We start from the raw sequence: 13,373 nt of genomic DNA, 5'->3' as shown, positions 1-13,373 counted from the left end.
CAAAAGACAACTTGCCAGGCTGAAGATGGTGGAGATTTACATTAAGCCAGACACAGGCAGGTTCACTCAGGAAGTCTGACCATCCCGTTTTCTGACAGTTGCATTTCCTCGGCTCCATTCCGTCCTCTTTTTTTTTTTTTTTTTTTTTTAAATTTTCTTTTTATTAGCCTTGCTCCAGTTTTATCAAGGATTATGTAGTTGGCAGGAGGAGAGCCAGAGAGTGGAAAGAGAGGGCTCGGGTGCTTTTGGGGTGGCTGCTGTGAGGGTGTTTTTTTTTTGATGGTGTATTTTTTTTTTTTTTTTTTTTTTTTCCAATCGTGTTTCCCCTGGATTTGCAGTGGCTCGATCCTTAGGAGCGGTGATGGAGTGTTTAAAAAGATCATATGTAGCATTATATTTTTAGTTTGGTGGTGGATGGATGGAAGAGGTAGTGAGAAGCCTTTGCAGCCCTGCCTGTTGTTGGTTAGATTGAGGCAGAGACTTGGCTGCGATTGGGACGCGACTGTGACATGGGCATCGATCGCTTCCATTGAGAGCAATGCAAAAACACAGCCTGGGTATGTAACACTCTCAGTGCCATCAACACTTGTTTTACTTTATATTTACTGGCAAAACTGACAGAACGATCCGGAGTGCTTTTCTTTGAAATAAGGAATACAAACATTTGGATGGGAAGGTGCACAAAGAAGATCGTGGAAATAAACGGGGGGTTGAAGGTTGGGGTGTGTGTGGGGGGGGAAGAGCCTTAATCATCATTGCTCCACTTCCTATTCAACTGCCTGTATTTAAGGAGTTTCTGTCTTTTCTCTACTGGGGGATCCTACTAAACTGGTTGAAATGAAAAAAATCAGACTATCAACCTTGAGGGAATATCTGCTAGTTTTCAGGGTTTGCGGTTTCAGCCGGTAGGAAGGCACACAAAATAAAAGATGGCTAGCCAGCTGTTTTAACCTCTTGCACCTGGCTCCAGAGCTGAGGCTCACCAGGATTATTCAGTTATTCGTGTTATCTGTGCTTGAATATTTATAGTGTACGATCTAGAGATCCACACAGTGCATTGTAGCATCTCTTTATCCTTTAGTCGTGGGCTTTTTGGACTTTGCCAACATAAACATGTATTCAATAGTTTTCATTTTTATGATAATGAACATAGAGGGTCAATGAAATATAGAGGGAAAAGTCGTAAATCTGCAAAAGTGAAACCTACCCCAGGAACAAAGAAAGGTCAGGTAAACCATCTGTGTAAGTCACAGTAATAGTACCTGCTGTTTGGTTTATGCAGTGATACTGCTTTATTATTCTCTAAAATGGAACTTATCCGCTAGATCAAGTTAAAACTAAAGGAAAGCTGGGGAGATGGCAAACAACATTGCGTGCATCTTTCAGAACAGAGCGACAGATGTGTTCCTTGATTTTTCAATAGTTTAGGTTTATTTCTGAAGATAGTGCACCATGAAAGAACGTATAAAGGGGGCTGAGAAAAATCACTGTTTAATATTGCAGAATTTACTGCTTCCATTCTGACCATGAGCCTAAATTTACACAATGAAATTTGATTATCTCTAATAACAATATTAGATCCTGCACTGGATGGATGAGAATTGAGGTGGTTTTGTTGATTGCAAGGGTTTAATGTTGCATTTCAGAATCTGATGTGGTTTAGCCTCCCTTCCATTAACTGGAAAACCCCTGAGGTTTTACAATTATTTCTTAAAGATAATACATTTAAGATTGCATTGGTAGGCTGAAGAAAAGTCATAAAGGCAAGAAGGGAAGCCCTTAATAACTCTTGAGATTCAGACATGTTCAGCAGTTAGATTGGCTCTGACTTCACCAAGGGTCGACAATGTGTCATTTCCATGAAGCCAAATTGCCCTCTGCCTATATGATATTAATGTGCAAATCAATATTTCAGGGATTAAATTTCCCTTCTTCATTTTTTATGGTTTCTACCTCAATAAGTCTCAAGTCTATTAGAAGAGGCTGGATGATTTAAAATCTTTCACTGCAGAATGGCTTGTCGTAGCCTTGTTTCACAGACCGTTTTTTGGATTTTCGTTATAAAAGACTAAAGGCATTCCAGAGAAGTTGATAGTCAATATAGGGACATGCTCACTGTTGTAAAGCCCTTGTTCGATTAAGAGCTAAAAAGGTATTGAAAATATAATATATATGCTTATATAATATATATACATTCTACTGCTTTAAAAATATTGTGTTAATCACCTATTGATTTATTTCAAAATCAATTGAAGCTCCTTTCTTATTAGTGATTTGTTCAGCATTCTTCAGCCTTGTTGTTAATTTTCTTAAGCAGCATGCATGAATTAATCTGCTGGTAGAATGTGTTTTGGTGTTTTTTTGAAGCATATTTAAACCCAGGCATTTTTACCTATTTAAGCTAAGTGGTGTGAACAGTTTAGTGTTGTGGGGGGACCAGGAGACTTCGAATTCAGCATTGTTTGAATGAAGCTAAGGGGGCATTTTGCAAATATTTTATGATTTATGCTCATATGCTTATCAGTAATGTTTATTGAGAGTTCCCATTGAATATTCAGGATCAGTTAAAAATTAAAATGGAGCTATCTGATCTGGGAGGAAACAATACATGACAGAAAATTTAAGTCAAAATATGAGGTTGTGACTTTATCACATAATCTTGGGAAGGCCCTACTGTCTATCATTTAGTGTTGTTTTATAGTCTTAGACCATCTGGACTAGGTTCCGCACAGCTGCATGAATTTCATATGTGATAGAACATTTTTTCCATTCAGTGTGAAATGTTCCTTCCTAAAAACGTACACCAGACTCGCTTAATTTAGTCTGCTAAAAGAAATGCACATGAAAAAGGACAAAAGGCTCTTTAATCTCTGCAAGCTGTTTGTTTTTCTTCAAGATTCCTGTCTGTTTGGGTTTGAAAAGTCATGTTTATTGAGCAGATGATTCTGAGGTGTGACATTAAGATAATATATGATTTTTGTGCTAGTTTCTGCTCTCCTAGTTAATTTGCAGATCTACTTTTTATGCCTGTCAAAACACAGTTAATCTATTCTTATTTACAATTAATCTCAATAAAATTAATCTTAACTATGCCTTAGTCAGTAGCTTAAAATATCTAATTATATTCAATTAACTGCTGTCATAGTAATTAACACTGCTTAATTGCCTCTGCATATATTTATGTAAAGCTCATTAGTTACTGCTTGCTCTTTTTTTCCTTTTCTCTTTCCCATTTTTGTGGATCTGAGAGCTCTGACATAAAACCCAGTCTAGTTTTTGACAATTCGGGTCTTGAAGACCTGTGACAATGGCAATATGTGTGTTTGTGACCTGTTAGGTGGGCAAATATTTGTGTTTTCATATGCAAAAAGGTCACCAGAGCTGGGTCTCTAAAGTACTTCCAGTCCAGCTCCCTCCACCTCTCGGCCTTTCTCCTACCCCACCACATACAAAAATGTTTTCTAGCCTGTTGATAGAAATATGAGAAGCCAGGTTAAGCTTTGTGTTTATAAATGAAGAGCTTTTCTGCATCTGCCTTGGGGCTGTACCCAGAAGGCAGAGCTTTGCTACTCCAAATTCATTCAAAGGGTTAAAGACTTGGCCAAGGTTCAAACTGAGAAGCGCCCAGGGAAAGTGCATGTGAATATGTACAAGTTTCATGTAATTAGTGCTTAATTATATTAACATATGCAAATTGTCAACTTAGGAGCTTGTTGAGCTGGCAAAGATCAGCCAGGCACAATTGCTGTATTGTTCTGAAACAATAATGGATTTCAAGTTGGATTGTGAAAACACATAACTAGCTATCTAATTTAACTCATACCATGGTGAAATTTCATTAGTCTCCATGGAGACTGGTTTAATTGTGCTGACTAATGTTCTGGGCTGCAGAGTGTCCTAAAAAGAAAGCGTTGTTTGCCTAATCCACCTTACAATGACACTTGTTTGTACATGTTTCCCTTGTGTGAGAATTTGCATATGCAAATAAATAGTTTCTCTGCCCCATTTGTCATGGCTGTTCATTACCCATGAAGAGGACATTGTTACTAGGCTGTTACTGAGTCTCCCAAGACAGGATAGTGTCAACCAGTCCAGCCACATTCTTTCATAATTTGTTTCTGATTAATAGACCAGAGTGAGGCTCATTCTATTCAGGCCTCTGCAAAGGGAAGGTCAGTTCTGTCACTGAAAAGAGTTTCCGCAGCAACTGAAGTTTTTTTTCTCTCTCTCCCCCTCCCCCCTCGTGCTTTGGCTAAAATAATCATATTTAAAATAATGTATTCTTGCTCTAAGGAATACCGCCACTAATAATCTCTAGTTTCCTAAAGCAAAAGATAGGAAAATAAAGGAGATTCTGGTATTGGAATATTAATCCTGTTTTTGACAGAAAGGTAAACTGATATAATTGCTTTTCAGTCGAAGGAATGGGGGTTTATACAAGTGTGAAAGCATCGGAAAAGGATTAGCATTTTTTTGCATAATGAAAAGCTCTGTTGAATAGGGCACTGAATGGTTGACTGAATGACTGAGATGAAAGGAAGATGAAAATGCAGGCTCCTCTTTCTTTATGCCTATGTTCAGCTCTCCCCAAAGTTATGTTTGTCCAAGACTTGAGAAAACAAGCAGAAGCTCAGATTTTAGCAAATTGCTAAGATGCCCTGAATTTACATCATCATGTGAAGTAACACGTACGAGAGTAGTGCAACGAAGGGATAAGAAACACAGGTTTGCATGGAGGGGAGCTCCAGGAACATGACAGGCAAACCAAATATTGACTATTGGGTATGAAGGATTCCCAGCACTTTGCTTGGGGGAAAGAAAGAGGGAGGACAGGGGCCGGCAGGGAGGGAAGGAGCTGCTTTAAAAGTTGCCAATGGAAATTATGCATCAACACATAATAATCTAATAAAAGTTTGGTATTCAAGGAAGCAGGGTTTAGTCAATATCTGTTTTAATTATTAAACTGTTTCTCCTTTGGAAAAAGTTATGAATTCTGACTCAGTGCTAAGTGTTTAAGTGGTATAGGAGCCTTGCTGGGGAAAAAATTACTCTGTTCGCTCGCCTTTGAAAACAGAGAAAGCTTACCGAAATAGCAATTGATACATGCACACAAGGAGCGGGGTGTTCAGTGTGACTGTGTCAGCGTACTCAGGTTGTTTGAAACATTTGGATTCCTGTAGATTCAGGTGCGAGAAGGGCCCTGGCCTCCTCCTGCAGTCAGCGCTGGCCCCCTCCGCCTCCAGCCAGCGCAGGATCAGGCCCCCAGCCAGGGCTGCAACTGGTTAGCTGTTGACAATGTGATCAGTGCTTCTAATTATGTTCTCTCAACAGTAATTAGGGCAGTTAAAATACCATAAGTGTTGAGCCACTTTTGAAAGTGGGAAGTGGTTCTTTTGTACATATGTAAATCAAATGCAGTGTGAATAATTATTTGTATGTGTGCATATTAAATAGGCTCTCTTTTTCATCAGGTCAACATAATTACCGATTTAGAGCTACTGTGGAAAACTCTTGGTAGTCAGACTAAATATTAACTTGTTTTGGGGATTTTTTTCCAGTTTGCAGAACATTTATTTATAAATGCTTGTTAGTTCAGTATTGGGCTTGATCTGATAATATTTAAACGTTGGAGATGCCTCTAAGAAATTAGGATTGCTTATGGATAAATGAACCAAAACTGTAAGTGCAGAAAGTGCTTGGGAAGAATAGTCACAAAAAATCTCTTTTTTCAAAGATAAAAACCTTCTGGAGGTTTTAGACTGTTTTGCTGCTTACTTTATGAAATTCCTTAAAACTTCTTTGGAAGGAATATGCTTAGGGTATATCTTTCATTCTGGGAAGAGCTTATTAGTGTATTTCTATAAGGAAAATGTGTTAATTAAAAAAATAAATTAATTTATATTTTAAAATATTGTTAACCAAGCACCATGTGTTGTCTCTGGCAAAGTTCCAGCCACTGTAGAACTGGATAACACATGGGTTAATAATAACTTATGTGATGTCTGCATTCTTTCTGAATGGGCAGAAACCCAGCACAGCGAGATTCTGAGATTCAAGATTTTAAAGAATAAGATGTAACACAAAATATGTTTATGTGAATAGATGAAAAGATAGGCAAAACTAAGACTTGTATGAACTGCTTTTACCAAATAGGTATAACAAACCTAGTAGGTTTTGGTTGGTAATATTTGAGATTTGTTGTTTTTGAAAGGGATAATAAACACATTTATTGATAGCAGGATTTTGCAGACCTGTGAAGATAAACTTGTTTTGGAAAAGTAAAAGTAGGAAGTTTAGTCTATAATACATGTCACTCTATTCCTTTTTAATAGTCACTCTATAGCTGTTTTATACCAGTATTTTCATTATTATTGCAACTTTTGCCGTGTTCCAAACTAACCAGAAAAGTTTGCGCCAGACTGAAACATGGCAGACTTGTTGAGGAATTACATTTTCAGCTTAAAAAAAATATTCTGAGGAATGGTTTAACTAAGTTATATGGTCAAAATAAAAGTTTCCTGTATCAAGACACTCTGTTTTACATTCACATTACTCAGAATCGGCTTTCAATTAAAGAAAAGAAAAAGGAGGGAGTGAGAGATTTAGATTGGGATTTGTCTGAATATTATTTAATTTGCTTTTTTGTATTTTTGAGAAAAAATTTGAAGACACATACATAAACTGGGGTCTCTTTACAGACAAATCTAGCAGAGTTTTAATATTCCCAGTGATCTGATCGGTTATCCCAGGTCCTAAGAAGGTGTTATAGTCCTTCAGGTCAATAGTTCACAAACTAAAGGCTGTACGTACACGTACACATGGTCTTTCCATGCCTCAGAAAAAACATTTGCCATATAGGCTGCAGCAGTGTCTGCAGAAAAAGCGATGTGCACACCAGATATACATTTAAAACTGTGTTTAAGTAGACAAATACTCTGTTTCTGCAACAAAGAAATATATACAAAAGGCCTATGAATCATATAAGCAAAAGAACTAAATTCTTCCCATTCACCCCAAAGTGATTTAACAGTTACTGCCCTGAATTTAGAGGAACAATGTGAGTGTAAAACTGGCAAGACAAACTGTTTTTATATTAATGGAAAAAAGAATCAGGCCTGTAGTTACCACTTGATAATAATCCCATAAAATAAAATTCGAAAGGATTCATCTCCTCTTTTTGTACTACCATTTCCATTTTTAAGGAAGGCACGAGAAGGTCTGTAAGTAAGAGGTTTTCCAGAGAGGCTGAGCAGGGTCAATTCTGTTCCTTTTACCAGGTAACAGCAGAGCTGAGGGTCTGTGAGAGGCTGCTGCTGAAGGCTTGCTCCTCCCTGTTTTGACACCGAGGCTGCCTTATAAATTCACCTAATCTGAGATGACAAGGCACCTGTCACTGGTAGTGCTCCAGTGTTTGGGGCACTGATGGAAACCTGGAATAATCCCAGTTGTTTCCACACTTGTCCCAGAAGATGGTAGTGTAACAGATAAGAATAATCTCTTTTCATGGCCAAAGCTTTACTTCTGTCTATCTGTTGGGGATGGTCCTTTGATTTTTGGTAACCAGGGGACCAGAACTTTCATAACAAGGGAGGGGAAAAATATCCTTGGATTTGCCAGGTGTTACATGGTGTTTTCAAATGCAGGTGGTTTGCCTGTTTGAGAAACCATGGCTGTCCGCCTTTAATTAAGATTCTCCTTGTTTACCACCTAACACTTCCCGTGCCTTCCCCACTCCAGAAAATAAGGCTCTGAGTGAAAAGTAGCTCCTTAAACAGGGAATTTATTCCTGTGGGTTTTACTGAGGTCCTTTTCTGTTTTATTCTGGTTTTTTTTGTTTTTTTTTAAATTGAAATATGGTTATTGATTTTGTTCATAGCACCAAGAGTTTAAATTAAAGAAAATGTAACATTTCTAAAATAAAGTATTTAGTTATATGGCATATGTTATCCCTCAATCTCTCAGTTCCTTTGAGTTTTCACAAACTGTTCACAAAAAAAAAATAATTTTCTTTGCAGTGCAGTTATCTCTGGGGTGGGAAGTGCCACCCCATGCACATAATACCACGAGCCACTCTGCTAAAACAAAACAATGTGCTTTGGGACTTTTTCCAGCAGGAGCAACTAATTTCTGTAGGGAAGAAAAATACAATTTCTCACTGAGTCGTCTGTCAGTGCACTGGGACAGACATTTTGGTTCCAGTGAAAAGCATCACTGGAGTTTAAGTCTTAGCTGGTCTGGGCCGTGGATTTCTCTGTCGCTTGACGGGGTGGTTTCCGCAGCATTTTTGCAGTTTCCAGTTTTGTCTGAGGGCCTGTTCCAAAGTCCAGCGCCGCCTCATCGATTTCCCCAGGTTTGGATCAGGCCCTTGCAAAGAAGAGCGTCATCTGCTGAGGCACCCGCCGCAATTCCAGCAGCGGCAGGTCAGCGCTGCCAGGCCGCCGGCCCCTGGCCCCGAGGGGAACGCTCACTGAAATCACAGCTTCTTCCCGAGTGGGTGGAAAGGCAACAAGAGACAGCCGAGTAAAAAAATGTTAGTATTTAAGTAGAGCAGAAACAGGGAGCCTGACAATAACTCAGCTACTACAGAGTCAATTCAGCCATCTGGAGATGGTGACATGTCAAAAAAAAAGGGGGGGGGACGGGGGGAAGAAGAGGCGTTGTGAGGGAGAGACAGTACTTAAAAATGAAGAATTTCATTCCATGTTGAAATCTATTCTCCATGCAGGATACAGCTTTAATGTTGAACAGCATAGCACTCTGAGTGGTTTTGTGCATCAAAGACGTACATACTGAAACACCTAGTGTCATGCCACAGCTGGATTCTAATGTTCCCAGACCAGATTTGTTTGGCCCAGCAAAGAGTTTACTGTTGAAATTAGTTTGATTTTCGATGTTAGTATTATTTAAAAATAGATTTTGAGGCTGTTTGAATTTTTAAAACACGTTCAGTGGTAATGATTTATAAACATTCCTGATTTCAGCTGTAGCTGTACAGAAGGGTTGAGTCTGCTCTCAGCTTATTTTTTACATTATTTTAATAATTGGAGGCAAATATACTGCATATCTTTTAGGTTAATTTAAAAATCTATGCAATTTAAACAAACGCCGAATTGTGTAATGGTTTGTCTGGGAATTACTTAGGCTGCACAGCATAATAATATTTTATTAGCTGTCATTTGTTTTCAAGGAAAAAAAATGGTGATTTTTATGTTGTGTGTTATGTGAAAACTTGGCACTGAAACAGGACAGTCCCCAAATGTGAATTTCATAAAAAGGTGGGACAGTAGTTGCCCAAAAGGTGAAGACTTGAGAAAAATTGGGGTAGGTCGTTTCTTTCCTGAAATGAAGCAGGGTACAGATTAGGAGCCATTAAGGTTTGCCAGGAGTTGCTGGTCATAGAAGCCTGTTTAAGTGCTCACTGTCAACAAGGAAATCATGGGCAGCACTTAAAGTGGCTCACCTCTGATTTATTCATAAACCTCACACGAGCACTTGGCTTTGTTCTTGCTCTGGTAAGGGGGAACTGATGCCAATAAGAACAGGAATAAAGAGCTTCTTGCATGGTCCAAAAGTGAATAGCACTTTATCTCAAAGCATGACCTCCATTCCCAAGATCTGTTGTGTTACAGTTGACTCTGCTAGATGTGTATTCTCAGATGAATTGTTAGAATACGGTACAACAAATATATACTTTGTAAAGCCTCTAGATGTAACAAGAACCGTGTAACTGGAACTTAGGTTCTAACTTGACAGAAAGGTTGTGGTATTCATAGGGAGCTGAGCGATTTCCGTTTCAGACAGTGCTTTATGTTGGTGTTTTTAATGTGAGTCAGAAAACAGTATGATTATGTGGCTGCGATTCAAATGAAAATTTTATATTCTTTAAGGGATTTATTTGAGAAACATATTTTGATAAGAGCAGACACACAGAATGTGAAGTGATTCAGAGACTAAAAAGGGAAAAAAAAGTTGACTTTGTTTTTAGACATATTTGATGGCTGCTGCTATATTTTTGTTTCTCTAAAAAAGGCAAAGTAGTGCTCACGGTCCGCAATGGGGGAAGGGACCTTTCGAAGACGGTCAACTGCCATGTTTGCACTGGGGCAGAGGTTGAGTACAGTTACTTAAATCCCCAGAGAAACATTTAGTTAACGCTAGACTCTTTCTGATCCCGTCCGAGTCTGGTTTTCTTTTCCTGCTTTTTAATGGAGTTTGTTTGTTGCTGTGTTTTGGTTATATTTTTAAACTCACTTGCATTTTCACAACAGATTTGACCAAAAGAGTCATAATGGAAGACAGTGATGAGAGTTAATGATACGTCTTTGATAAAGCAGTCCTCGTGTGCAATCTGATCACAGCCATCAGCTCATTTGTCATGGCTGAAGTGAAAATGTCAGGACCAATGAGTGTATCAGTGCTGAAGGGGGCGAAAGGGCTTTTGGAGACACTTTTGTGCTGGGAGTGGGCCATAGCTTAGATGCAGCTCTAGGGAAATACTGGGATTAGCCAACTCTGTGCACAAATCCCTAGCATAACAGAATTAGTTGGGAAAATGAGGTTTGTTAGGGAAAAAAAAAATCTGTAGAACTGCTCTAGGCTTCAGCCCAGGAACTATGAAAAGCAGTAAAGCATTTTATTAAAATAATTTTAGCAATGTGAACGTGTGCACTTTCCAGTGAAAATCAGAACTGGTAGCCAACATACTAACGCAACCCATCCTGATGCATTTTGCATGTGTATGTGGGTTTCTTTCTAAAATAAAAAAATTTAAAAAAAAGGGCATTAAAAAAAATATACTGTTTACAATCTTAAAAGAAGGTTTACTGAATTTGACACAGTGGAAATTTATGCAAAATTAAAACAACAGACTGATGCTGATGGTCTTTTTGCATGGGTTAGTTAAAATAAAATATAATGATAGTCTCCCTGCTGTAGACACTTCTTTACTCAGGGGGTAATTCATAATATAAAAACATACTGATTGCCAAACTGGGACTCTGTGGTGGCCAGCCTTTTCTCTCTTTGACTAGTCTGTGCAAAATGCTTCTGAAGAATATCACAGTAGGCAGATGTAGGATAATCTATTGTATACGCCTGCCTTGGCAAGATTGCAAATGCAAATTTTTTAGACCTCTGAAAAACAAGATTTAATATCCCTTGCAATTTATGTTTTTGTTTTTGTTTTGTTCACATTCATTACAATAACTCTGGGTAATTTTGGCAGCCAGTTTCCATTCTTTTTTTTAAAATCTTGGTAGATTCATGGTTTCAGTGGTATCCTTCAGCAATGAATCCTACTGTCTAACCCCTTTGCTCTTCTCATCATCAGGTTTTAATTTGTCACAGCTTAGCTTTCTTGGAAACCTGCTACTTGTCTGCTGGAAAGCTTTGTCTTGCTTCCTGTTACATACCTAGGAAGAGCACGGTGCTTTTCCCACTGTGTTGTCCATAAAAATGCTGAAGAGATCTTGATTTCTTTGAGGCCGGGATCCTTCTTGCCAGACTTAATCAGCTGATGTGGAGTAGTGTAGATGTTTAACCAGGTAATCCCACTACCTGCACTTACGCCAGCCCAAGAGGAGTGAGTGTGAGTTATTCCACCTCCAGGGCGGGGAGCAGTTACTGAGAATTGTCTGGATACTAGATTTGTGTAGCTAATTGTCTGTGAGGCTACTCCAGGTAATAATGGCTGTTTACCTGCTTTGCTGCCTGCCTTGTGTGTTTGATACTGCAGAACTGGGGGTGTTTTAACAGGGCGTTCAGCAGGCTGTCAGCACTGGGCCGACAGCAGTTTTTCCCTTTGTTTGGTGTTGCTCTTAAAGGTGCTGCTGCAATTTTATCATCTTTCCTTTGGTTTTAATGGGAGGCTGAGAAGAAAATTGTTACCGCCTCCGTTGCATGGCGGATCTGGTGGCTGCCACCATTCCGCAAGGCCTTGGGACAGGAGCGGCGCGTGGCGGTGGCAGCGCCAGCCTCGCTGTGCTCTGGATCATTCGCGCGTCTGCGTCACTGCTGTGCGATGCACAGCGTTTGTCCAGGGTGGAAATCTCTCACTTCCTATTTCTTTCCCAAGACTTGGGCGTAAGGTTGGGAGCAGGCAGAGCTGGTGCACGTGCTGACTGGAGGGGCTGGAGAGGAGGGGATGTGTGGCAGAGCCTTAGGCTGTGGCTCAGGTACCAGGCAATTGCCTCTGGTAAGCCCAGGCTTCCTTGCAGCAGGCTTGCAGCTAGCATGTGAAACCAGCTCTTGTGGTCATGGGCTTCGGGCCCACGGTCCTTCTGGTCCTTCATGCTGTCAATGTGGCCACAGGGACTAAAGATACCAGGTTACCTTGAGTCTGGCATAAAAATGTGTAATAAAGCTGCAGCCACCAGTCTTTAAACCCCAAACACTTCCCTGTTTATGCATGTCAGTGTGAGTGGCAGCAGTAAAGTAATTTATTTAATCTAACTAGTACTTATCTTTGTTAGGAGTTGCCTGCAGATTTCTTCCATTTCATGTACAGTGGATTGTCCTTTTTCAGATAATGTGCTTGTACAACCTTTTTTTTTTTGTTTAATTCTATTGATTTACAATATTGAAGTGATATATCTGATACCTGTTTCCTGCACTTTGACTGTACGTAGTCAAAGAAGCTGATGGGATTCTTCCCTCCCTTCCACAAGCCTTTAGCTGTTTTAAATGTATAATTATAATTGCATGTCATTTGATAGCTGCACTAATTGCTGCCAACCATTGTCTGTTTGCACTTAATGCTGAAACCTGATCAACATCCTGCTTTGGTTGATGTTTGGTGGTAAACTTTAATTAACTCTTATTGCATTGAAGAAGAGCTCAGTCTCTGTGCTAACTAATCATTTACCTTCATTATGTCCTGACAGCTCCACTTGTTCCTGGTACTAATAGATACACCAGTCAGTAAATAAACCTGCAAACCTTCATGCCTTCAAGTTGTTCCTCACTGATATTTTGTTGCTTAAAGTATAATGGCGTAAAGATAATTATTTCAGTTAGTTTTGTATCTCTGCTTTTCCAGACACTGATCTCAAATTGCCTTTTTCATGCCAGACAATATAATTTTAATAGTAACTGTAGATTTAAGATAACATTATTCCTTCAGCATGGTTCCTATATACATGCATCTTTTGAATCAATACAATTAAGCTTGTCTCCTGTTGGAATTCTTGTAATTATTTTTCTTGAAATACTTTTCCTGTAATGATATTGAAGTTAAAGTAATCAGGTTACTGGCAGATCATGTAAAATTCAACTCAAAATTGCTGGCTGCTTGATTTTAATTTGTCTGACATCAAGTTTGTTTGAAAAGGGATAATATGTGGTTAAACCAAGGAGCTTATAATTATGGTTGACAT

The 13,373-nt window shown here is 39.1% G+C and overlaps 1 protein-coding gene across 3 annotated transcripts in view; it reads left to right on the top strand.

Annotated features, from left to right (window-relative positions):
- The window catches only part of ZFHX4 (zinc finger homeobox 4), a 150,238-nt gene that overhangs the window by 2,693 nt on the left and 134,172 nt on the right, over window positions 1-13,373 (top strand). Inside the window, exon 1 of one of the 3 annotated variants that reach the window (XM_023920858.2) lies at window positions 128-557. The exons of the other annotated variants lie outside the window; for them this stretch is intronic. The gene's annotated coding sequence lies outside the window, so the exon portion shown is untranslated. Of the gene's footprint in view, window positions 1-127; window positions 558-13,373 lie in introns of those variants that run through there. 3 annotated transcript variants of the gene reach the window in all.

Source organism: Cyanistes caeruleus, chromosome 1 (genome assembly GCF_971803275.1).
Source record: "Cyanistes caeruleus chromosome 1, bCyaCae1.hap1.1, whole genome shotgun sequence".
NCBI classification, from domain to species: Eukaryota; Metazoa; Chordata; class Aves; order Passeriformes; family Paridae; genus Cyanistes; species Cyanistes caeruleus.
The sequence above is the reverse complement of the archived record's forward strand: the minus strand, read 5'-3'. Positions and strand labels throughout refer to the sequence as shown.